The 23,566-nt window shown below is 45.9% G+C and overlaps 1 protein-coding gene and 1 pseudogene across 2 annotated transcripts in view; both read right to left on the reverse strand.

Moving 5' to 3' along the window:
* Positions 1-4,547: 4,547 nt before the first annotated feature.
* Positions 4,548-12,221, reverse strand: LOC149270053 (uncharacterized; annotated as a pseudogene).
* A 233-nt stretch (positions 12,222-12,454) lies between these two features.
* Utx (Utx histone demethylase) overlaps positions 12,455-23,566 on the reverse strand; it is a 71,065-nt gene continuing 59,953 nt past the window's right edge. The window contains exons 17-18 of one of the 2 annotated variants that reach the window (XR_016269380.1): positions 12,861-12,907; positions 12,455-12,801 (exon numbers count right to left, since the gene is read on the reverse strand). The gene's annotated coding sequence lies outside the window, so the exon portion shown is untranslated. Of the gene's footprint in view, positions 12,908-23,566 lie in introns of both variants that reach the window. The other variant, XM_089465330.1, reaches the window with a different exon arrangement.

The following is a 23,566-nucleotide window of genomic DNA, read 5'->3' on the forward strand; positions in this document are numbered from 1 at the left end:
TATGCGTGTGTGTGTGTGTGTATGTGTCTGTATGCGTGTGTGTGTATGTATGCCTGTGTGTGTGTGCGTGTTTCTTTTGTAAGCTGAAAGACGCGAAAAATTATTGAAATATCTATTGCTCCAAGGGTTCAGGGGATCTCGTAGCCGAGCAGTCTCGACTAGAGCTTTCTTGCTTGTTATTTCTTGTTTTTATACCCTGAACCCATTTTCAATGGGAAATCAGGGTATAATGGTTTTGTTGAAATGTATGTAACAGGCAGAAGGAGGCGTAGCAGACCCCACAAAGTATATATATTCTTGATCAGGGCGACGAGCTGAGTCGATTCGGCCCTGTCCGTCTGTCTGTCTGTCCGTCTGTCCGTCTGTCCGTATGTTTGAACGCGTCGATTTCCGAAGATATAAGAGCTAGAGACTTCAAATTTTTTAAAATGTTTGTAATTACAGCGCGGATATCGAGTTTATCATTAAAAATCGATAACTCATCCCGATCTTTTTTTATCGATAAAAAACCTTATCGAAAACTAGTTATAAAATTATATCTTCTACACCTTTATTGCTAGAGTCTCCAAATTTTTTATATATGCCTATATGCAATTTATACAATTTCGGTTTTTGTTAAAATTTACCCCCCACCCTTAAATTCACCCCCTCACCCTCACTTTTGTAAAAAGCGTATTTCAAATACTACTTTGGCAATTACATGCATATCCATGTTATAATCATAATCTGAAAGTTTCATGAAGATCGTACGTCCACAAAAAAAGTTATTAAACAATTAAGTTCTCATAGTAAGCGCACACTGCAGCCCATGCGTGTTTATGCATGGGTGCTTGTGTGTGTATGTGTTTGTGCATGTGTGTGTGTATGTGAGTGTGTGTATGAGTTTGTGTCTGTATGCATGTGTGTGTATGTATGCCTGTGTGTGCGTACGTGCGTGTGTGTGTGTGTGTGTGCGTGTTTCTTGTGTAAGCTGAAAGACGCGAAAAATGATTGAAATAGCTAACACTCCAAGGGTTCAGGGGATCTCGTAGTCGAGCAGTCTCGACTAGAGCTTTCTTACTTGTTTTTATATTCCTTTATTGACAAAATTATATAACAAATTGCAAGTTGCGTGGTGGCTAGGATAGCGCGCGGTGCTTGCGGGACGGCCGTAAAGCATTGCTTCGCAAGCACTATGCGCTACCTTAGCCTGGGACAGCTCGTCTTCTCGATCGCTCGACTCTGCGGAGCTGCATCATCACCGTGGCCGCGAAGGTGCTTGTTAGTTCCCAAGCTTCCTCCGATTCCAGCATGGCGTTGACTAAGTTGTCCGCTCTGATGGAGCGGCCCAATGCCTCTTCCAGACGACGCCTCTCCTCCAGGAACCGTCCACATTCGAAAAGAATGTGGTTGGCGTCTTCCACATGCCCTCGCTCGCACCAGGGGCACTCGTCAGATTCCTCGTGGCCAAAGCGCTTCAAATAGCTCCGAAAGCATCCATGACCCGAGAGGATCTGCGTAAGGTAGAAGTTAACCTCGCCATGTTTGCGGTTAACCCATGGTTCAAGCTCCGGGATGAGCTTGTGCGTCCACCGCCCTTTAGCTGAGCTATTCCACCTTCTTTGCCATCGTGCGATGCTGTTCGCCCTGACAGCGTTGAGTCGCGTATACTCCAATGGCACCATACCGGCTATGACGAGCGCCGCGTCATCGGAGATAGTCCTGAAAGCGCAGCTGACTCTGATTGCGCTCAGCCTGTAGATCGCGCAAATGCCTCGGCTGTAGCTCGGCGTTGCCATCGCTCTTGCCCATATTGGCGCAGCATAGAGGATGACAGACCTAATGACGCTCATTAGGAGGAGACGTCGTTGCTGTTTAGGTCCCCGCGTGTTAAGCATGATTCTCGAGAGAGCTCTACAAGAATGAGCTGCCTTTTTATGCACATATTCTAAGTGCTCGCGGAAAGTTAATCTTGTGTCTATCATGACACCAAGATATCTTATCGCCCTCTTTGACGCAATGGTGACGCTGCCGATCTTTATATTGGCAGTTTCCACTCTTTTGCGACTGCTGACTAGTACAACTTCGGTCTTGTGTGCCGCAAGCTCGAGCCCAGCTCCTGTCAACCAGCTTCGTATGCGATTGATACTTTCGCTGCACATATCCTCTGTATCTTTGAGCTCCTTTCCTATGGCTACGACAGCTACATCATCAGCAAAGCCAATGGTGTGCGCGCCTGCTGGTAGTTCCAAGCGCAGTACGCCGTCGTACATGATGTTCCATAGGAGAGGCCCCAGCACTGAGCCTTGGGATACTCCAGCTGACACTGTATGAGTTTGGGGACCCTCACTCGTGTTGTATACCAGTGTTCTTCCTCTGAAGTAGCTCTTTATTATCTCTCTTAGATATTTAGGGATATTATATTGTGACAGCGCATTCAGTATCATATCCCAACTAGCTGTATTGAAGGCATTCCTTACATCCAGGGTCGCGATGATGCAGTATTCCTTCGTCCCGTGCCTCCATCTGGTGCCTTGAATAGCGGAAGTGGCCAGACCGACAACTTTGTTAAGCGCGTCCGTTGTTGACCGGGCCTTCCGGAATCCAAATTGGTTTGGTGACAGGCCTCCGGCGCTTGCAATCGCAGTCTCCAGCCTAGAGCAGATCAGTTTCTCAAACACCTTTCCCATGGTGTCTAAGAGACAGATCGGTCTGTACGAAGATGGCTCATCTAGTGGTTTGCCAGCCTTGGGTAGCAATACCAGATTCTGGGCTTTCCATTTTGCCGGGAACGTCTTTTGGATCAGGCATTCATTAAATAATTCGGCGAACGTACTTGGGTGCAAGGCGAGGGCTAGCTTTAGCGCACGATTTGGGATCCCGTCCGGCCCTGGAGCTGTGTTGGTTCTAAGACCTCGGAGAACTACTGATATTTCTTCCTCTGTAACTAAAACAATTTCAGTGCTCGTTGAGCCCTGATCAGCAGACTCGGACTCAGGGGCGTGAATGGAGCTTAAACGTTCTGGAAAGAGTGTTTCCACAATCGATTTAAGCTCCAGACGATCCGTAGGCTGCACCTGTCTACCTGCGTATAGTCTTTTAACTACTATCTTATATGCCCTGCCCCAAGGGTCATATTCGGCTGAGTCGCACAACTGTAAAAAACATTCTCTTTTGCTTGCCCGAATGGCCCTCTTCAGCTGTCTTCTAGCTGCCTGGTAAGCTAACTGTTTCTCAAAAAACGTAGACCTACCGCGAGCCCGTTGGTAGCTTCTTCTCGCCTGGATGCATTTGCGACGAATGTCACCTATTTGCGTATTCCACCAACACGTAGGCTCATGTTGTCGTGTGAACTGCTTGCGACGTAACATGCTGCTATTGCAGGCACACTGTATTTGGGCTACCATTTGGCATGCTCTGGCCTCAGCATTACCAATTGTACCCAGAGACTGAATGGCCTCTGAAAAGACCGCGGGATCAAAAGTATCTAGCCGATACGACTCCCTCCACAATGTTGACGCCCTGGCAGGTGGCTCACCTATTGTGAACAGAAGTGCCGTATGATCGCTGCCTGTATAGCTATCGCAATGGCTCCATGTTGCTCCCCGAAAAAGGGATGAAGTGACAAAAGTAATGTCGATAACAGACCCGTATCCCGCCCGACTGAAGGTGTACTCATGGCCAGTGTTGAGCAGTGCAACATCTAGTGTCGCGAAGATCTCCAGTAGGATACGACCTCTGGCATTTGTTGTGAGGCTACCCCATTCTAGCGCCCAGGAGTTAAAATCTCCAGCTATAATGGCCTTCCGACCCCTAGCATCCTCGGCAAGCTCGTCGAGAACCGTCGTGAATTCACTGAGCTGCATGCTGGGGCCAGATAGCAACTGTAAAGCCATAAGCTACCATATCGGCCACGTACGAACCCATTGAATGACTTAACATTTGAAAGTACGTTCGTTGAGTTGCCGCATACCCACAACGCAGCTTTGCCATTAACGTCTGTTGACCATGTCCTAGGGCAGCTGGTTCTACAGTGGTGAGGCTCACTGAGAAAAGCTACATCTATACATTTTTCCCTAATGGTCTGCTCTAGAAGATCTTGGGCAGCAACACAATGATTTAAGTTAAGCTGCAAAAACCTTAACATTTCATTTTACGAGCAGCTTCACGGTAGGATGGGCACTTGAAGCTGCCTGCTGAATGGTCCGTCTGCTTTTCACCTTTCCGGATGCAGAGGCTACATTTTGGTGGCTTGGTGCATGCTTTGGCACTGTGACCCATCTCTCCACACCTGAAACAGGCGCCCTTTAAGTCACAGTCGCTGCCGCAGTTTGCTGCCATATGACCGTAATCGAGGCACTTGAAACAGCGTTTAGGCTGCTCCACGGCTCGGATACGGCAAACTACCCATCCTATTCTAATTTTGGACAGCTCGAGCAGAGTTTTAGCTTTCCCAATTGGAAGAGCAACCGTAGCTCTTTGCTTTCCACCGAAAGCTGGCCGAAGCGATTTGATAGCCTCAATGGGGAGTGAGCTATCCTTCAACTCCACCCTAATTGCCTCCGAGATCTCCTCTTTGCTCGCTAACTCATCTAGATCGCGAATCTCAACTTGAGCCGATTCGGTAAGTGTTTTAACTACCGCTCGGTCTCCCAAGGCCTTGCCTACAGCTTCGTGCAGAGCCTCAGCGCTATGCTCCGTCTTCCTACTCAGTTGCAATAAAAGGTCCCCCTTAGCTGTCTTCATAATGCCTTGAACGTCGCTGCTCAGATGCTTCAAATTTGGGTCGCTTTTAACTACACGAAGCATGTCCGCATAGCTGCAACCCCCTACGCCTGAAATCGCAATCGCGTCAGTCCTGGGACGTTTTTGCATAGGCATTCGCCCTTTGACGACTGTCCAGCTGCTCTGGTTTGTCTGTCGAGCGGCCTGGTTTGAAGTTTCAGTTTCAGCTGTAGCCCGTAGAGCCATTGGTTCTTTTGGGTTCGCTGCACATCTATTGGGCCTCGGCTTTTTTGAGGGAGTTTTCCTCTGTTCGGAGGCAACTTCCCTCGACCGCTTGGGAGTATTGCTACCTACTGTAGCACTAATGCTCGCTGCCTTAACGTTTTCGCCTACTTTTTTGAGTGGCGTGGTCTGCACCTCACAGTTTTTAACCGAACGGTTGCAGAACGCTTCGGCCGTCTTGTGAAGGCTGACCAGCCTAGCCAGCTCCTCTCTCATTAAGGCATTTATTTGCCGCTGACCCCCAAATAAGGCAGACAAACCCTCTAGTGTAGCTCCTATTTGAGCTAACGCTTCTTTTAGTGACTTGGGTGCCTGGCACTCAGCCACTGGAGCCTGGTTAGAAGTCGACGGCTGCGCCAACGCCCGGGGAAAACACAGTTCAAGCTATTGTCTACGATGGATCACGATGACACCGACCGCACTCCGTGAAAACGCAACTCCAAGTATGTGTATGTGTGTATGCGTGTGTGTGTGGGTATGTGTGTGTGTGTGTGTGTGTGTGTGTGTATGTATGCCTGTGTGTGCGTGCGTGCGTGTGCGTGTGTGTGTGTGCGTGTTTCTTGTGTAAGCTAAAAGACGCGAAAAATTATTGAAATAGCTAACACTCCAAGGGTTCAGGGGATCTCGTAGTCGAGCAGTCTCGACTAGAGCTTTCTTACTTGTTAAATCTTATTCACTATGCTTACAATATAATTTTTAGCATCGTTGACTCTCGCGATGATGGTCCGGATTGCTCTCTTTCCTCAGATTCCAGTATTAGTGGTGTGTCTGTTACTAAAGATTCTGCGACGCACACTGATTACGCGGTACCCTACGGGCGGACACTTATAGGGTGGCAACAATGTCTTTGACTCACGACCGTACCTCGTTTACGTAGTTAGAGTTACTTTTTCACGAACACGATGTAGCTGCGGATTTGGCACTGTTACGGATCGTTCGAATGCTCCCGTTGGCTACGGATTAGGTACTAACGTTTCAATAGCTGCGGATTATGCACTAAGGATTTTCGTCGCGTTCACTAGCAGCTATATCGTTATAGGTGCTCTCGCGAACAATAGTTGGTACTATGTTATTCGACGCGTAAACTTTCTAAGATAACGATCGCGGGTCCCTGCTCGGGCGCCAATTAAATATTCGAAAGCGGTTTTTGGATTAAAAAAAAAACATTTATTCACTTTCGGAGTTGGATTAGAACTAAACTTAAGAATAATTATACAAGTACTATTTATATGAAAGCTGCCGCTGCTGCTATTGGCTTCGCTGCCGCCGTGGTCACTGCTGTTGCTGCTAATAGGTGTCTTGTGACACGATGGCTCTCACGGTGGTGCTGATCGGGGCGCTGACTCGTGTTTTGTGTTTTGTGTTTTGGCCAAGTGCATTGATATTATTATTGCTGACGATAGGCTCCCACGGTTGCGGTTGTATTTTGCTGATAAAGCGCACGTGTCAAATTGACGGGTGGACGGCATTGCACCCGTGATATAATTGGACGGGTGCAATGCCCTTTTGTAGGGTCTGTCGTTAACTCTTCCCCCCTTAGATGCGGACGTCCTCGGTCGCAATATAGAAAACTTGAGCATTTTCTCTCTTTTCTGCTTCGGATGTTGTGACTTGGCCTGTGGTGGCTGGGGTCTTCCGTTTTAGCAAGTAGCCAACTACTGCCATAATTATCAGTAGAGTTCCAGAGAGAGTTATATTGAGTTATATTGTTGCTCTTATATCGTTGCTGCTCTTTAGGGTTTCTAATTTTCTTGTGTTGTTTAGATTTATTTCCTTGAGCATTTGCATTGAAAGGACTTCATCAATCTTGTTTGTTTCCGCCAAGATTTGAAATAGCAGTGGGGTGGCTTCTGCGAAGGACATTACTTTTGATTCGTATATGTCATCTTCGATGCGTATCGTGGAGTTTTCGAATTGTACCAGGAAGGTACCATGGAGTTCTACTTCCTCTTCGTCGATCTTGATTGATCCATTGAAATCGTTGAGCAATATTGTTCCGACAAACAACTGTTCGTGATTGGGTACGTGTTGCTTGTTGATAGCACGGCAGTGGCAGAGTACAAGTATCATTTCTTAAATCGACTAACTTATTTTTATTACAAATTGTTTTTTCATTATGCGACTCACATGAGTCTCTTATAGCATAGATTGAATTTTCGCATTTTACAATATTTTCGAATTTTATTTCATTGATATAATTTTTTCTTTTAATTGGCTTAATTAACATGGTTGTACAAACTTCATTTGAGATTAAAGGTATGTTGATTGTATAGAGTATATTTTTTCCATTACTTGCGATTTTTATTTGGCTAAATTCTAACAATTCTTCTGCATTTAAGAACATGATTTTTTCTCTTTCTAGTATCTGCTCTATTATTTTGACTCTCTGCATGTTAAGCATGATTTTGTAATTTCTTTAACTTTTTTGTGTAGTTGTGGGAAGAAAAAGTTTTCTAGAATTTGGGGTTTATTTTCTGATGCATTTCTGTGTGCTCGTCTATGCTCTTGTGTTATAATTTTATACTGTTCATCGACGCTCGTAATGTCTTCTACCTTTCTTTGAGTGTATCGTATTTTATAATTGAAAAAGTGAAGTGGGTAGAATTCCTGTATTTTGCCCATTATATGTTCTGGAGTAAATAAGCCGTTAATAAGTCTTGGGTCAAGTCGTTTCTTAAAAATGTCAATTAATTCGTCTTCGGTAAAGTGGGGCTGTGTTACTGTATGCCTATGGTATGTAGGGAAGGGAATTTTGAATTTATAATCGTGCTTTTCGCCGATTACTATGAATAGCTGATTCTTGAAAACGTTAATAGGTGTTTCTATTGTGGGGATGAGATTGTGTGACGAACTTTCATCACTCATAACTATGGTTTCTGTACTATTGACTTCGTTTATTGGGTTCCTTGATAAAGCGTCTGCTACTACGTTAGTGGTTCCTGGCTTATACTTTAACTCGTAATTGAACTGTTCTAAGTAACTCTTCCAACGTTTTAATTTCCCGTTGTGATTTTTATTACTTAGAGCAAAGGTTATTGGTTCGTGGTCTGTGAATATAATAACTTTGGCAGTTCCATACAAGAAAATTCGAAAGTTTTGCAATGCCCAAACTATGGCTAGCATTTCCTTTTCGTTTGTTGCATAGTTCTCCTCTGTTTTTGACAATATTCGTGATATAAAAGTAATGGGTCTGCCTTCTTGTTCAAGGACTGCACCGATTGCGTAATTCGAAGCATCGGTTGTTAGGTGGAATTCTTTAGAGAACTTTGGATTTTAAAATTACGTCATTAGAACAAAGAGTTTGCTTTATTTTGTTGAATGCTTCTATTGCCTTGTTATCTAACTTTATCTGTACTTTATCTGATGCTTTTGCTGATATACGACCATCTTCACTTCTGAGGTAAGTGGTAAGGGGTTTAGCTAGTTTTGCATAATCTTTTATGAATCTACGGTAGTAGCCGGAGAGGCCTAAGAACGATCGTAGTTCTTTCAGAGTTTTGGGTATGGGGAATCTGGAAATCGCTTCAACCTTTTCTGGATTTGTCTTAACGCCACTGTCTGAAATGGTGAATCCTAGGAAATTTACTTCTTTTTTGAAAAATTCGCACTTGTCCATTTGGATTTTCATATTAGCGTTAAGTAAAGTCGTGAAGACTTTTTTTAGGTGATGAGCATGTTCGTTTTCAGTTTTGCTGAAAACAATGATGTCATCAATGTAGACATAGCAGATTTTTCCAACATGATCCCTTAGAATATCATCTAAGGCTCTTTGGAATATTGAAGGGGAATTTTTGAGACCAAAAGGTAGTCTTGTAAATTCGTACTACCCTCCGTTAACAGAAAATGCTGTCTTTTCTATGTCTGTCTCCTTCAAAGAAATTTGGTGGAAACCACTTTTGAGGTAAGTGGGCTATAATGTCCCCTATTTCTGGCATTGGGTATCGGTCGGAGATTGCGACCAAATTTAGCTTGCGATAATCAATTACTAGTCGGTATTTCTTTTTTCCTGAGGCATCAGATTTCTTTGGTACGATCCATACTGGAGCGTTATACGGTGATCTAGAGGGTCTAATGACTCCGTCGTCAAGTATTTCTGATATCTGCTTTTCGACTTCTTGCTTTAGTTCAATAGAATATGGGTAATGCCTGCTGTAAACCGGAGTGTCGGTATTGGTTCGGATCTCTCCTACTACTTTGGTCTGGGTCTGCAAATAACGGTTTAGTTTCTTGAATTAGTCGATCTATTATTTCTTTCTGGCTATCGGACATATGATTTGTTCGGACCTTTATATTGTTAACTTCTTGTTCAGGTAATTGCTTAATACGGAATTCATTACTGCCATTTACTATAAGGATATCATTCCTGACATCAATAACAACATTGAGTTGTTTCATGAAAAGTTTTTAGAGTGGGCAATACGAAAAATCTGATTGGAGTGTTGAGGTTAAAAAGATTCAGAAATATGTGATGGGTTATGGCTATTTTTCCGCCTATAGAATTAGCGAAAAAAGCTTCTTTGTTCTTTTTTGCGTTGGTTACTAGGGAAGACTGTATGTAATTCTGGTTGGAACCAGTATCAATGAGGAAGTTCAGTACTTGTCCGTCCCTCGTTTTGCATTGGAAGTAAGGTAACGAGGAATTTAAGCTAAAAAATTGACGTCAGACATGTCAGAAATTTCTACTTGAATCTGGTTGTCTGTGGTTGCTTCGTTCTCGTATGGTGTTTCGACGATACCTTGCTCCTCTGCAGCAGCATAGTAGGCCTGTTCACTCATACACTGCTCGTATGCCTCGGCATAAGCTTCGGCGGCGTATGCGTTTGCATAGGCATTTGCGTAAGCGTTAGCCTTACTGGGTTTCCCCAGTATTGATGTGAAATTGTCTAGAAGATAAGGGTATTTTCCCAGCAAATTGGTTATAATTTGGCCTATTCATATAATTCACATTCCTGGTTCTGGTAGACGAGTCGACTTCCATTGGTTGTGGAGCCGGTTGTGGCTTTGGAGCTATTGGTCTTGGTGGTGCGTTAAAGAACTGTAGTGGTTGTTGGTGTATGGGTCTTGGTATGAAACCTGAATTCTGGGGGTTAAACTTAGGCTTTGGTGGATAATAAAGATCCGGATTGAAGTTGGTTTGATTTAAGACATGTGGGTTATTATATCGAAATGAAGATTGAGTAATTTTATTTTGATGATTGTTCTTCGGAGGACTAATCGACTGGTTCTCAATCAGTCGCCACAAGTGAAGGACATGTTTAAGGTATAGATGATAATAAACGGCTTGGTAAAATTCGTCTATTGATCGCCCATTCTTTCTAAGAGTATAGAGTTTGTATTCTTAAGATCTCTGCGATCTGCAAAATGATCAGTGAGGCATTGGGATATGGCTTTCCAATTTAGTGGGGTATTATACGCTTCTAATACAGCATCGGCTTCGCCAACTATGTTACTTCTTACTACCATTAAGATACCATAGTGGTTTGGTATTCCCTGTACAGTAGAGTATGCCTCAAATATGCTGTCTACACTTTTGCGCCATGAAGCGAATTCTGCTCTATTCCCAGAAAAGTCTTTTAAAATTCTTACAACGTCTGGTAACTTGTCTAGCTCGTTGATTCGTCCCATATGTTCTGGGAGAATCGTCTGATCTTGCTCGACTGAAACGGTTGTACCTGGATTAAGTAACTCGTCACCTTTCTCAGACAATATCTTCCTAAGGTATCTTTCTATCGTACTCTCAATTGGTTCGGTCAAGTAAGTTGGTTTTGTGGCACCTGTACTGGTGGATGGGAGTTTATTTTCTGGTGGTGGCATGTTTATTTTAGAGAATGCGGTCGTTAGTTAGTTAGTTCGTCAATGGTCACGGACAGATTTAAAGAATTTTTATCGAGTCGGAAAATGATGGTGGTTTGTTTTCAGAAAATGTTCTTGAAATCTTGATTTATGTTAGTAAATTCCTACGCGATCAACGCAGTGATCTTCCTGACTATTATTGTATGGCTTCACGGGCCATACGCTATACCGGGCAACTAGATGTCGCTGAGCAGTACAATTTTAGAGTTTTCTTAAATACTAAGTGTTAAAGTTCAATATTTTTTTGTTTATTTCTTCTTTTTCTCAATTTCTAGGTGAATTGTTTAATGTTTGCTGTTTATTTCTTGTTTTTAAATCTTATTCACTATGCTTACAATATAATTGTTTAATGTTTGCTGTTTATTTCTTGTTTTTAAATCTTATTCACTATGCTTACAATATAATTTTTAGCATCGTTGACTCCCGCGATGATGGTCCGGATTGCTCTCTTTCCTCAGATTCCGCGGTACCCTACGGGAGGTCAATGTCTTTGACCCACGACCGTACCTCGTTTACGTAGTTAGAGTTACTCTTTCACGAACACGATGTAGCTACGGATTTGGCACTGTTACGGATCGTTCGAATGCTCCCGTTAGCTACGGATTAGGTACTAACGTTTCGATAGCTGCGGATTATGCACTAAGGATTTTCGTCGCGTTCACTAGCAGCTATATTTCGTTATAGGTGCTCTCGCGAACAATATGTTTTTCGACGCGTAAACTTTCTAAGATAACGATTGCGGGTCCCTGCTCGGGCGCCAATTAAATATTCGAAAGCGGTTTTTGGATTTAAAAAACATTTATTCACTTTCGGAGTTGGATTAGAACTAAACTTAAGAATAATTATACAAGTACTATTTATATGAAAGCTGCCGCTACTGCTATTGGCTTCGCTGTCGCCGTGGTCACTGCTGTTGCTGCTAATAGGTGTCTTGTGACACGATGGCTCTCACGGTGGGGCTGATCGGGGCGCTGACTCGGCGCTCGTGGCGGAAATGCACACGTTGACCAGAATGTGTTTTGGCCAAGTGCATTGATATTTTTATTGCTGACGATAGGCTCCCACGGTTGCGGTTGTATTTTGCTGACAAAGCGCACGTGTCAAAAGTGCATGCACTGGAGCCGTGATATAATTGGGCGGGTGCAATGCCCTTTTGTAGGGTCTGTCGTTAACTTACACATACATACATACATATGTGTGTATGTATGTACATATATATATACATATGTACTTACAATACTCCATACGAAGCATGAATAGAGATTCACACATACATACATATGTATTTGGATATGCAGTGCTTATCATAATTATAGCCCACTTTTAATCCACTCAAACGAATTGGCTTAAAATTTTTCCCAAATGGCATATTTCCTGAAAATCTTTAAAAATGAGTAGTTCAGTATTTCAATTATGAATGGCAAAAAACTTGTTCACTTAAAATTAACGATTTAATAACGATTTCTTAAGAAGAAATTAAAAACAAAGAAAAATATTTTGGTATAAAAAATGCGAATTCCTTGCAGATTGATGGAAAAACTAATGGTAATACTTAGTCCGACCTCCATTTGCCTTAGTTAACTCAAAAATTCTCTTCCTCATTGAAACCACTAAATTTAGTAAAAGGTTCTTTTCGAAACTTCTCATTCTCCAATTGTTGATTTTTATATGCATACACACGATTACCCCAGACATTTTCTATCGGGTTTATATCTGAAAAACAGGCTGGCCAGTCAAGGACATCAACATGACATGCCTCCAAGCACTCCTTTATACGTCTGCACACATGGATTCTTGCATTATCCTGTTGGAAAACCATTGATTTCTCACGTAATTCCCTTAAATATGGAATGAGACTACTATCCAGAGTCTGAATATACTCTTCACCGTTCATTCGGCTCGTTACAAACTTCAATTCTCAGGTACCAAATGAACAAAATGTACCCCAAATCATGGTGGAGTCTGTCCTTGAAAGAAAAAACATAAGATCCTTCCTCAAATCATGGTAATAAGTATCAAACCCATCAGGACCATCCAGGTTAAACTTCTTCCCATCAGATAATATGACCTGTTAGGGTAAAAATTTATAAATATACTGTAAGCCAAAAGACGATGATTCAAACGCGCGTATGTCAGATCGGTTGGATATAATTCCAATAATAACACCAACCCGATGGGGGTATTTTATTTAAAAAGAAAGTGTTAGTAAGAAAACTTAAAAAAAAAAAAAATATTAAAATGTAGATTTATTAACTATATCTAACATAATTAAAATAATTCTTAAAATAATAAAAAAAAAAAAGTAAGAAAGCTCTAGTCGAGACTGCTCGACTACGAGATCCCCTGAACCCTTGGTTCCCCTATTTCAATAATTTTTCGCGTCTTTCAGCTTACACAAGAAACACGCACACACACACACACACACGCACTTACGCACACACACGCACTTACGCACACACAGGCATACATACACAAACACGCATACAGACACACATACACACACACCCGAGTTTGAGTTGCGTTTTCACGGAGTGCGGTCGATGTCATCGTGATCCATCGTAGACAATAGCTTGAACTGTGTTTTCCCCTGTGGAAGTGGAAAGAACTGAAGTCAACGTGTTTACCCAGCGACCTCAAAAAAACTACCAGCGACTTACTGCGCGGCGGTTCGTGGAATTCCCAAGCGGTATAATTCGGCGATAGCGTCATTGTTTTGGCGCCAGGGATTCTTTCCTTTCCTTGTCTTTTGTGGGCGTGTAAATTTTGTTACTTTAGGCGTCACACTTGCGCAATAAGAAAAATCAGGTGCATTCACTCTAACAGCTGTTAGTAGTTCTGGAAATTGCATCGGGCAATCAGCTGCTCACTAACGTTGGTGAGTTGCTAAGCCTTAGCAAAGACAGCAACCTAGCTGCTGGAGTGAAGTAGCAGTTATTAAAAGTAGTGCATACTTTCGGGCTCTCGCTGTAGTCAAGTTGAGTTTAAGTTACGGCGGTCTCTAAACTCAAATTATATTAGTAGCCATTACCCACTACAGGCTTCACGCCGTGGTAGTCGGAGAAGAAATGGATGCCATGATGGAGGACGAGCTGCAAGCTTTTGCGCGTCGTTCCTCGTTGCAGCGATCGCCGCAGCAACAACAGAGGGCGTTGGCGCAGCCGTCGACTTCTAACCAGGCTCCAGTGGCTGAGTGCCAGGCACCCAAGTCACTAAAAGAAGCGTTAGCTCAAATAGGAGCTACACTAGAGGGTTTGTCTGCCTTATTTGGGGGTCAGCGGCATATAAATGCCTTAATGAGAGAGGAGCTGGCTAGGCTGGTCAGCCTTCACAAGACGGCCGAAGCGTTCTGCAACCGTTCGGTTAAAAACTGTGAGGTGCAGACCACGCCACTCAAAAAAGTAGGCGAAAACTTTAAGGCAGCGAGCATTAGTGCTACAGTAGGTAGCAATACTCCCAAGCGGTCGAGGGGAGTTGCCTCCGAACAGAGGAAAACTCCCTCAAAAAAGCCGAGGCCCAATAGATGTGCAGCGAACCCAAAAGAACCAATGGCTCTACGGGCTACAGCTGAAACTGAAACTTCAAACCAGGCCGCTCGACAGACAAACCAGAGCAGCTGGACAGTCGTCAAAGGGCGAATGCCTATGCAAAAACGTCCCAGGACTGACGCGATTGCGATTTCAGGCGTAGGGGGTTGCAGCTATGCGGACATGCTTCGTGTAGTTAAAAGCGACCCAAATTTGAAGCATCTGAGCAGCGACGTTCAAGGCATTATGAAGACAGCTAAGGGGGACCTTTTATTGCAACTGAGTAGGAAGCCGGAGCATAGCGCTGAGGCTCTGCACGAAGCTGTAGGCAAGGCCTTGGGAGACCGAGCGGTAGTTAAAACACTTACCGAATCGGCTCAAGTTGAGATTCGCGATCTAGATGAGTTAGCGAGCAAAGAGGAGATCTCGGAGGCAATTAGGGTGGAGTTGAAGGATAGCTCACTCCCCATTGAGGCTATCAAATCGCTTCGGCCAGCTTTCGGTGGAAAGCAAAGAGCTACGGTTGCTCTTCCAATTGGGAAAGCTAAAACTCTGCTCGAGCTGTCCAAAATTAGAATAGGATGGGTAGTTTGCCGTATCCGAGCCGTGGAACAGCCTAAACGCTGTTTCAAGTGCCTCGATTACGGTCATATGGCAGCAAACTGCGGCAGCGACTGTGACTTAAAGGGCGCCTGTTTCAGGTGTGGAGAGATGGGTCACAGTGCAAAAGCATGCACCAAGCCACCAAAATGTAACCTCTGCATCCGAAAAGGTGAAAAGCAGACGGACCATTCAGCAGGCAGCTTCAAGTGCCCATCTTACCGTGAAGCTGCTCGTAAAATGAAATGTTAAGGTTTTTGCAGCTTAACTTAAATCATTGTGTTGCTGCCCAAGATCTTCTAGAGCAGACCATTAGGGAAATATGTATAGATGTAGCTTTTCTCAGTGAGCCTCACCACTGTAGAACCAGCTGCCCTAGGACATGGTCAACAGACGTTAATGGCAAAGCTGCGTTGTGGGTATGCGGCAACTCAACGAAAGTACTTTCGAATGTTAAGTCATTCAATGGGTTCGTACGTGGCCGATATGGTAGCTTATGGCTTTACAGTTGCTATCTGGCCCCCAGCATGCAGCTCAGTGAATTCACGACGGTGCTCGACGAGCTTGCCGAGGATGCTAGGGGTCGGAAGGCCATTATAGCTGGAGATTTTAACTCCTGGGCGCTAGAATGGGGTAGCCCCACAACAAATGCCAGAGGTCGTATCCTACTGGAGATCTTCGCGACACTAGATGTTGCACTGCTCAACACTGGCTGTGGGTACACCTTCAGTCGGGCGGGATACGGGTCTGTTATCGACATTACTTTTGTCACTTCATCCCTCTTTCGGGGAGCAACATGGAGCCATTGCGATAGCTATACAGGCAGCGATCATACGGCACTTCTGTTCACAATAGGTGAGCCACCTGCTAGGGCGCCAACATTGTGGAGGGAGTCGTATCGGCTAGATACTTTTGATCCCGCGGTCTTTTCAGAGGCCATTCAGTCTCTGGGTACAATTGGTAATGCTGAGGCCAGAGCATGCCAAATGGTAGCCCAAATACAGAGTGCATGCAATAGCAGCATGTTACGCCGCAAGCAGTTCACGCGACAACATGAGCCTACGTATTGGTGGAATACGCAAATAGGTGACATTCGTCGCAAATGCATCCAGGCGAGAAGAAGCTACCAACGGGCTCGCGGTAGGTCAACGTTTTTTGAGAAACAATTAGCTTACCAGGCAGCTAGAAGACAGCTGAAGAAGGCCATTCGGGCAAGCAAAAGAGAATGTTTTTTACAGTTGTGCGACTCAGCCGAATATGACCCTTGGGGCAGGGCATATAAGATAGTAGTTAAAAGACTATACGCAGGTAGACAGGTGCAGCCTACGGATCGTCTGGAGCTTAAATCGATTGTGGAAACACTCTTTCCAGAACGTTTAAGCTCCATTCACGCCCCTGAGTCCGAGTCTGCTGATCAGGGCTCAACGAGCACTGAAATTATTTAGTTACAGAGGAAGAAATATCAGTAGTTCTCCGAGGTCTTAGAACCAACACAGCTCCAGGGCCGGACGGGATCCCAAATCGTGCGCTAAAGCTAGCCCTCGCCTTGCACCCAAGTACGTTCGCCTTATTATTTAACGAATGCCTGATCCAAGAGACGTTCCCGGCAAAATGGAAAGCCCAGAATCTGGTATTGCTACCCAAGGCTGGCAAACAATCAGACCGATCTGTCTCTTAGACACCATGGGAAAGGTGTTTGAGAAACTGATCTGCTCTAGGCTGGAGACTGCGATTGCAAGCGCCGGAGGCCTGTCACCAAACCAATTTGGATTCCGGAAGGCCCGGTCAACAACGGACGCGCTTAACAAAGTTGTCGGTCTGGCCATTTCCGCTATTCAAGGCACCAGATGGAGGCACGGGACGAAGGAATACTGCATCATCGCGACCCTGGATGTAAGGAATGCCTTCAACACAGCTAGTTGGGATATGATACTGAATGCGCTGTCACAATATAATATCCCTAAATATCTAAGAGAGATAATAAAGAGCTACTTCAGAGGAAGAACACTGGTATACAACACGAGTGAGGGTCCCCAAACTCATACAGTGTCAGCTGGAGTATCCCAAGGCTCTGTGCTGGGGCCTCTCCTATGGAAGATCATGTACGACGGCGTACTGCGCTTGGAACTACCAGCAGGCGCGCACACCATTGGCTTTGCTGATGATGTAGCTGTCGTAGCCATAGGAAAGGAGCTCAAAGATACAGAGGATATGTGCAGCGAAAGTATCAATCACATACGAAGCTGGTTGACAGGAGCTGGGCTCGAGCTTGCGGCACACAAGACCGAAGTTGTACTAGTCAGCAATCGCAAAAGAGTGGAAACTGCCAATATAAAGATCGGCAGCGTCACCATTGCGTCAAAGAGGGCGATAAGATATCTTGGTGTCATGATAGACACAAGATTAACTTTCCGCGAGCACTTAGAATATGTGCATAAAAAGGCAGCTGATTCCTGTAGAGCTCTCTCGAGAATCATGCTCAACACGAGGGGACCTAAACAGCAACGACGTCTCCTCCTAATGAGCGTCATTCGGTCTGTCAACGCTGTCAGGGCGAACAGCATCGCACGATGGCAAAGAAGGTGGAATAGCTCAGCTAAAGGGCGGTGGACGCACAAGCTCATCCCGGAGCTTGAACCATGGGTTAACCGCAAACATGGCGAGGTTAACTTCTACCTTACGCAGATCCTCTCGGGTCATGGATGCTTTCGGAGCTATTTGAAGCGCTTTGGCCACGAGGAATCTGACGAGTGCCCCTGGTGCGAGCGAGGGCATGTGGAAGACGCCAACCACATTCTTTTCGAATGTGGACGGTTCCTGGAGGAGAGGCGTCGTCTGGAAGAGGCAGTGGGCCGCTCCATCAGAGCGGACAACTTAGTCAACGCCATGCTGGAATCGGAGGAAGCTTGGGAACTAACAAGCACCTTCGCGGCCACGGTGATGATGGAGCTCCGCAGAGTCGAGCGACTGAGAAGACGAGCTGTCCCAGGCTAAGGTAGCGCATAGTGCTTGCGAAGCAATGCTTTACGGCCGTCCCGCAAGCACCGCGCGCTATCCTAGCCACCACGAAACTTACAATTTGTTATATAATTTTGTCAATAAATGAATATAAAAAAAAATAAAATAAAAAAACACATACCCACACACACACGCATACACACACACACATACACATACTTGGAGTTGCGTTTTCACGGAGTGCGGTCGATGTCATCGTGGTCCATCGTAGACAATAGCTTGAACTGTGTTTTCCCCTGTGGAAGTGGAAAGAACTGAAGTCAACGTGTTTGCTGTGGGCGCGGCGTACCCAGCGACCTCAAAAAACTACCAGAGACTGCGCGGCGGTTCGTGGAATTCCCAAGCGGTATAATTCGGTGGTGCAAGAGAGGGGGGGCGATAGCGTCAGTGTTTTGGCGTCAGGGCTTCTTTCCTTTCCTTGTCTTTTGTGAGCGTGTAAATTTTGTTACTTTAGGCGTCACACTTGCGCAATAAGAAAAATCAGGTGCATTCACTCTAACAGCTGTTAGTAGTGCTGGAAATTGCATCGGGCAATCAGCTGCTCACTAACGTTGGTGAGTTGCTAAGCCTTAGCAAAGACAGCAACCTAGCTGCTGGAGTGAAGTAGCAGTTATTAAAAGTAGTGCATACTTTCGGGCTCTCGCTGTAGTCAAGTTGAGTTTAAGTTACTGCGGGTTGTAAACTCAGATTATAGTAGTAGCCATTGCCCATTACAGGCTTCACGCCGTAGTAGTCGGAGCAGAAATGGATGCCATGATGGAGGACGAGCTGCAAGCTTTTGCGCGTCGTTCCTCGTTGCAGCGATCGCCGCAGCAACAACAGAGGGTGTTGGCGCAGCCGTCGACTTCTATCCAGGCTCCAGTGGCTGAGTGCCAGGCACCCAAGTCACTAAAAGAAGCGTTAGCTCAAATAGGAGCTACACTAGAGGGTTTGTCTGCCTTATTTGGGGGTCAGCGGCATATAAATGCCTTAATGAGAGAGGAGCTGGCTAGGCTGGTCAGCCTTCACAAGACGGCCGAAGCGTTCTGCAACCGTTCGGTTAAAAACTGTGAGGTGCAGACCACGCCACTCAAAAAAGTAGGCGAAAACTTTAAGGCAGCGAGCATTAGTGCAACAGTAGGTAGCAATACTCCCAAGCGGTCGAGGGAAGTTGCCTCCGAACAGAGGAAAACTCCCTCAAAAAAGCCGAGGCCCAATAGAAGTGCAGCGAACCCAAAAGAACCAATGGCTCTACGGGCTACAGCTGAATCTGAAACTTCAAACCAGGCCGCCCGACAGACAAACCAGAGCAGCTGGACAGTCGTCAAAGGGCGAAAGCCTATGCAAAAACGTCCCAGGACTGACGCGATTGCGATTTCAGGCGTAGGGGGTTGCAGCTATGCGGACATGCTTCGTGTAGTTAAAAACGACCCAAATTTGAAGCATCTGAGCAGCGACGTTCAAGGCATTAGGAAGACAGCTAAGGGGGACCTTTTACTGCAACTGAGTAGGAAGCCGGAGCATAGCGCTGAGGCTCTGCACGAAGCTGTAGGCAAGGCCTTGGGAGACCGAGCGGTAGTTAAAACACTTACCGAATCGGCTCAAGTTGAGATTCGCGATCTAGATGAGTTAGCGACCAAAGAGGAGATCTTGGAGGCAATTAGGGTGGAGTTGAAGGATAGCTCACTCCCCATTGAGGCTATCAAATCGCTTCGGCCAGCTTTCGGTGGACAGCAAAGAGCTACGGTTGCTCTTCCAATTGGGAAAGCTAAAACTCTGCTCGAGCTGTCCAAAATTAGAATAGGATGGGTAGTTTGCCGTATCCGAGCCGTGGAGCAGCCTAAACGCTGTTTCAAGTGCCTCGATTACGGTCATATGGCAGCAAACTGCGGCAGCGACTGTGACTTAAAGGGCGCCTGTTTCAGGTGTGGAGAGATGGGTCACAGTGCCAAAGCATGCACCAAGCCACCAAAATGTAGCCTCTGCATCCGAAAAGGTGAAAAGCAGACGGACCATTCAGCAGGCAGCTTCAAGTGCCCATCTTACCGTGAAGCTGCTCGTAAAATGAAATGTTAAGGTTTTTGCAGCTTAACTTAAATCATTGTGTTGCTGCCCAAGATCTTCTAGAGCAGACCATTAGGGAAAAATGTATAGATGTAGCTTTTCTCAGTGAGCCTCACCACTGTAGAACCAGCTGCCCTAGGACATGGTCAACAGACGTTAATGGCAAAGCTGCGTTGTGGGTATGCGGCAACTCAACGAACGTACTATCGAATGTTAAGTCATTCAATGGGTTCGTACGTGGCCGATATGGTAGCTTGTGGCTTTACAGTTGCTATCTGGCCCCCAGCATGCAGCTCAGTGAATTCACGACGGTGCTCGACGAGCTTGCCGAGGATGCTAGGGGTCGGAAGGCCATTATAGCTGGAGATTTTAACTCCTGGGCGCTAGAATGGGGTAGCCCAACAACAAATGCCAGAGGTCGTATCCTACTGGAGATCTTCGCGACACTAGATGCTGCACTGCTCAACACTGGCCATGAGTACACCTTCAGTCGGGCGGGATACGGGTCTGTTATCGACATTACTTTTGTCACTTCATCCCTCTTTCGGGGAGCAACATGGAGCCATTGCGATAGCTATACAGGCAGCGATCATACGGCACTTCTGTTCACAATAGGTGAGCCCCCTGCCAGGGCGTCAACATTGTGGAGGGAGTCGTATCGGCTAGATACTTTTGATCCCGCGGTCTTTTCAGAGGCCACTCAGTCTCTAGGTACAATTGGTAATGCTGAGGCCAGAGCATGCCAAATGGTAGCCCAAATACAGTGTGCCTGCAATAGCAGCATGTTACGTCGCAAGCAGTTCACGCGACAACATGATCCTACGTATTGGTGGAATACGCAAATAGGTGACATTCGTCGCAAATGCATCCAGGCGAGAAGAAGCTACCAACGGGCTCGCGGTAGGTCAACGTTTTTTGAGAAACAATTAGCTTACCAGACAGCTAGAAGACAGCTGAAGAAGGCCATTCGGGCAAGCAAAAGAGAATGTTTTTTACAGTTGTGCGACTCAGCCGAATATGACCCTTGGGGCAGGGCATATAAGATAGTAGTTAAAAGACTATACGCAGGTAGACAGGTGCAGCCTACGGATCGTCTGGAGCTTAAATCGATTGTGGAAACACTCTTTCCAGAACGTTTAAGCTCCATTCACGCCCCTGAGTCCGAGTCTGCTGATCAGGGCTCAACGAGCACTGAAATTATTTAGTTACAGAGGAAGAAATATCAGTAGTTCTCCGAGGTCTTAGAACCAACACAGCTCCAGGGCCGGACGGGATCCCAAATCGTGCGCTAAAGCTAGCCCTCGCCTTGCACCCAAGTACGTTCGCCTTATTATTTAACGAATGCCTGATCCAAGAGACGTTCCCGGCAAAATGGAAAGCCCAGAATCTGGTATTGCTACCCAAGGCTGGCAAACCACCAGATGAGCCATCTTCGTACAGACCGATCTGTCTCTTAGACACCATGGGAAAGGTGTTTGAGAAACTGATCTGCTCTAGGCTGGAGACTGCGATTGCAAGCGCCGGAGGCCTGTCACCAAACCAATTTGGATTCCGGAAGGCCCGGTCAACAACGGACGCGCTTAACAAAGTTGTTGGTCTGGCCACTTCCGCTATTCAAGGCACCAGATGGAGGCACGGGACGAAGGAATACTGTATCATCGCGACCCTGGATGTAAGGAATGCCTTCAACACAGCTAGTTGGGATATGATACTGAATGCGCTGTCACAATATAATATCCCTAAATATCTAAGAGAGATAATAAAGAGCTACTTCAGAGGAAGAACACTGGTATACAACACGAGTGAGGGTCCCCAAACTCATACAGTGTCAGCTGGAGTACCCCAAGGCTCAGTGCTGGGGCCTCTCCTATGGAACATCATGTACGACGGCGTACTGCGCTTGGAACTACCAGCAGGCGCGCACACCATTGGCTTTGCTGATGATGTAGCTGTCGTAGCCATAGGAAAGGAGCTCAAAGATACAGAGGATATGTGCAGCGAAAGTATCAATCGCATACGAAGCTGGTTGACAGGAGCTGGGCTCGAGCTTGCGGCACACAAGACCGAAGTTGTACTAGTCAGCAGTCGCAAAAGAGTGGAAACTGCCAATATAAAGATCGGCAGCGTCACCATTGCGTCAAAGAGGGCGATAAAATATCTTGGTGTCATGATAGACACAAGATTAACTTTCCGCGAGCACTTAGAATATGTGCATAAAAAGGCAGCTGATTCTTGTAGAGCTCTCTCGAGAATCATGCTTAACACGCGGGGACCTAAACAACAACGACGTCTCCTCCTAATGAGCGTCATTAGGTCTGTCATCCTCTATGCTGCGCCAATATGGGCAAGAGCGATGGCAACGCCGAGCTACAGCCGAGGCATTTGCGCGATCTACAGGCTGAGCGCAATCAGAGTCAGCTGCGCTTTCAGGACTATCTCCGATGACGCGGCGCTCGTCATAGCCGGTATGGTGCCACTGGAGTATTTGGTCGCCGAAGCCGTGGAGCGGAATTCGCACGGGCCTACGCGACTCAACGCTGTCAGGGCGAACCGCATCGCACGATGGCAAAGAAGGTGGAATAGCTCAGCTAAAGGGCGGTGGACGCACAAGCTCATCCCGGAGCTTGAACCATGGGTTAACCGCAAACATGGCGAGGTTAACTTCTACCTTACGCAGATCCTCTCGGGTCATGGATGCTTTCGGAGCTATTTGAAGCGCTTTGGCCACGAGGAATCTGACGAGTGCCCCTGGTGCGAGCGAGGGCATGTGGAAGACGCCAACCACATTCTTTTCGAATGTGGACGGTTCCTGGAGGAGAGGCGTCGTCTGGAAGAGGCAGTGGGCCGCTCCATCAGAGCGGACAACTTAGTCAACGCCATGCTGGAATCGGAGGAAGCTTGGGAACTAACAAGCACCTTCGCGGCCACGGTGATGATGGAGCTCCGCAGAGTCGAGCGATCGAGAAGACGAGCTGTCCCAGGCTAAGGTAGCGCATAGTGCTTGCGAAGCAATGCTTTACGGCCGTCCCGCAAGCACCGCGCGCTATCCTAGCCACCACGCAACTTGCAATTTGTATAATTTTGTCAATAAATGAATATATAAAAAAAAAAAAAAAACACACACATACACACACACATACACACACACACAGACATAAACACGGAGTTCGAGTTGGGTTTTCGTGGAGTACGGTCGACGTCATCGTGATCCATCGTGGACAATAGCTTGATCTGTGTTTTTCCCTGTGAAAGTGGAAAGAACTGTAGACAACGTGGTTGCTGTGGGCGCGACACACCCAGCGACGGCAAAAAATCTATCAAAGACTTACTTCGCGGCGGTCTCGCGGAGTACCCCAGTGGTACAATCCGGTGGTGCAAGAGAGGGGGGCAATAGCGTCACTGTTTTTGGCGTCAGGGCTTTCCTCTTTCCCTTTCTTTTTTTAAGCGCGAAAAGATTTGTCACATTAGGCGTCACATTTGTGCAAATAATAAAAAATCAGGTGCATTCACTCTAACAGCTGTTAGTAGTGCTGGAAATTGCA

The sequence above is a fragment of the Drosophila arizonae genome, chromosome 3 (assembly GCF_054131065.1).
Source record: "Drosophila arizonae isolate 15081-1271.41 chromosome 3, UAZ_ARI_1.0, whole genome shotgun sequence".
In the NCBI taxonomy this organism is placed as follows: domain Eukaryota; kingdom Metazoa; phylum Arthropoda; class Insecta; order Diptera; family Drosophilidae; genus Drosophila; species Drosophila arizonae.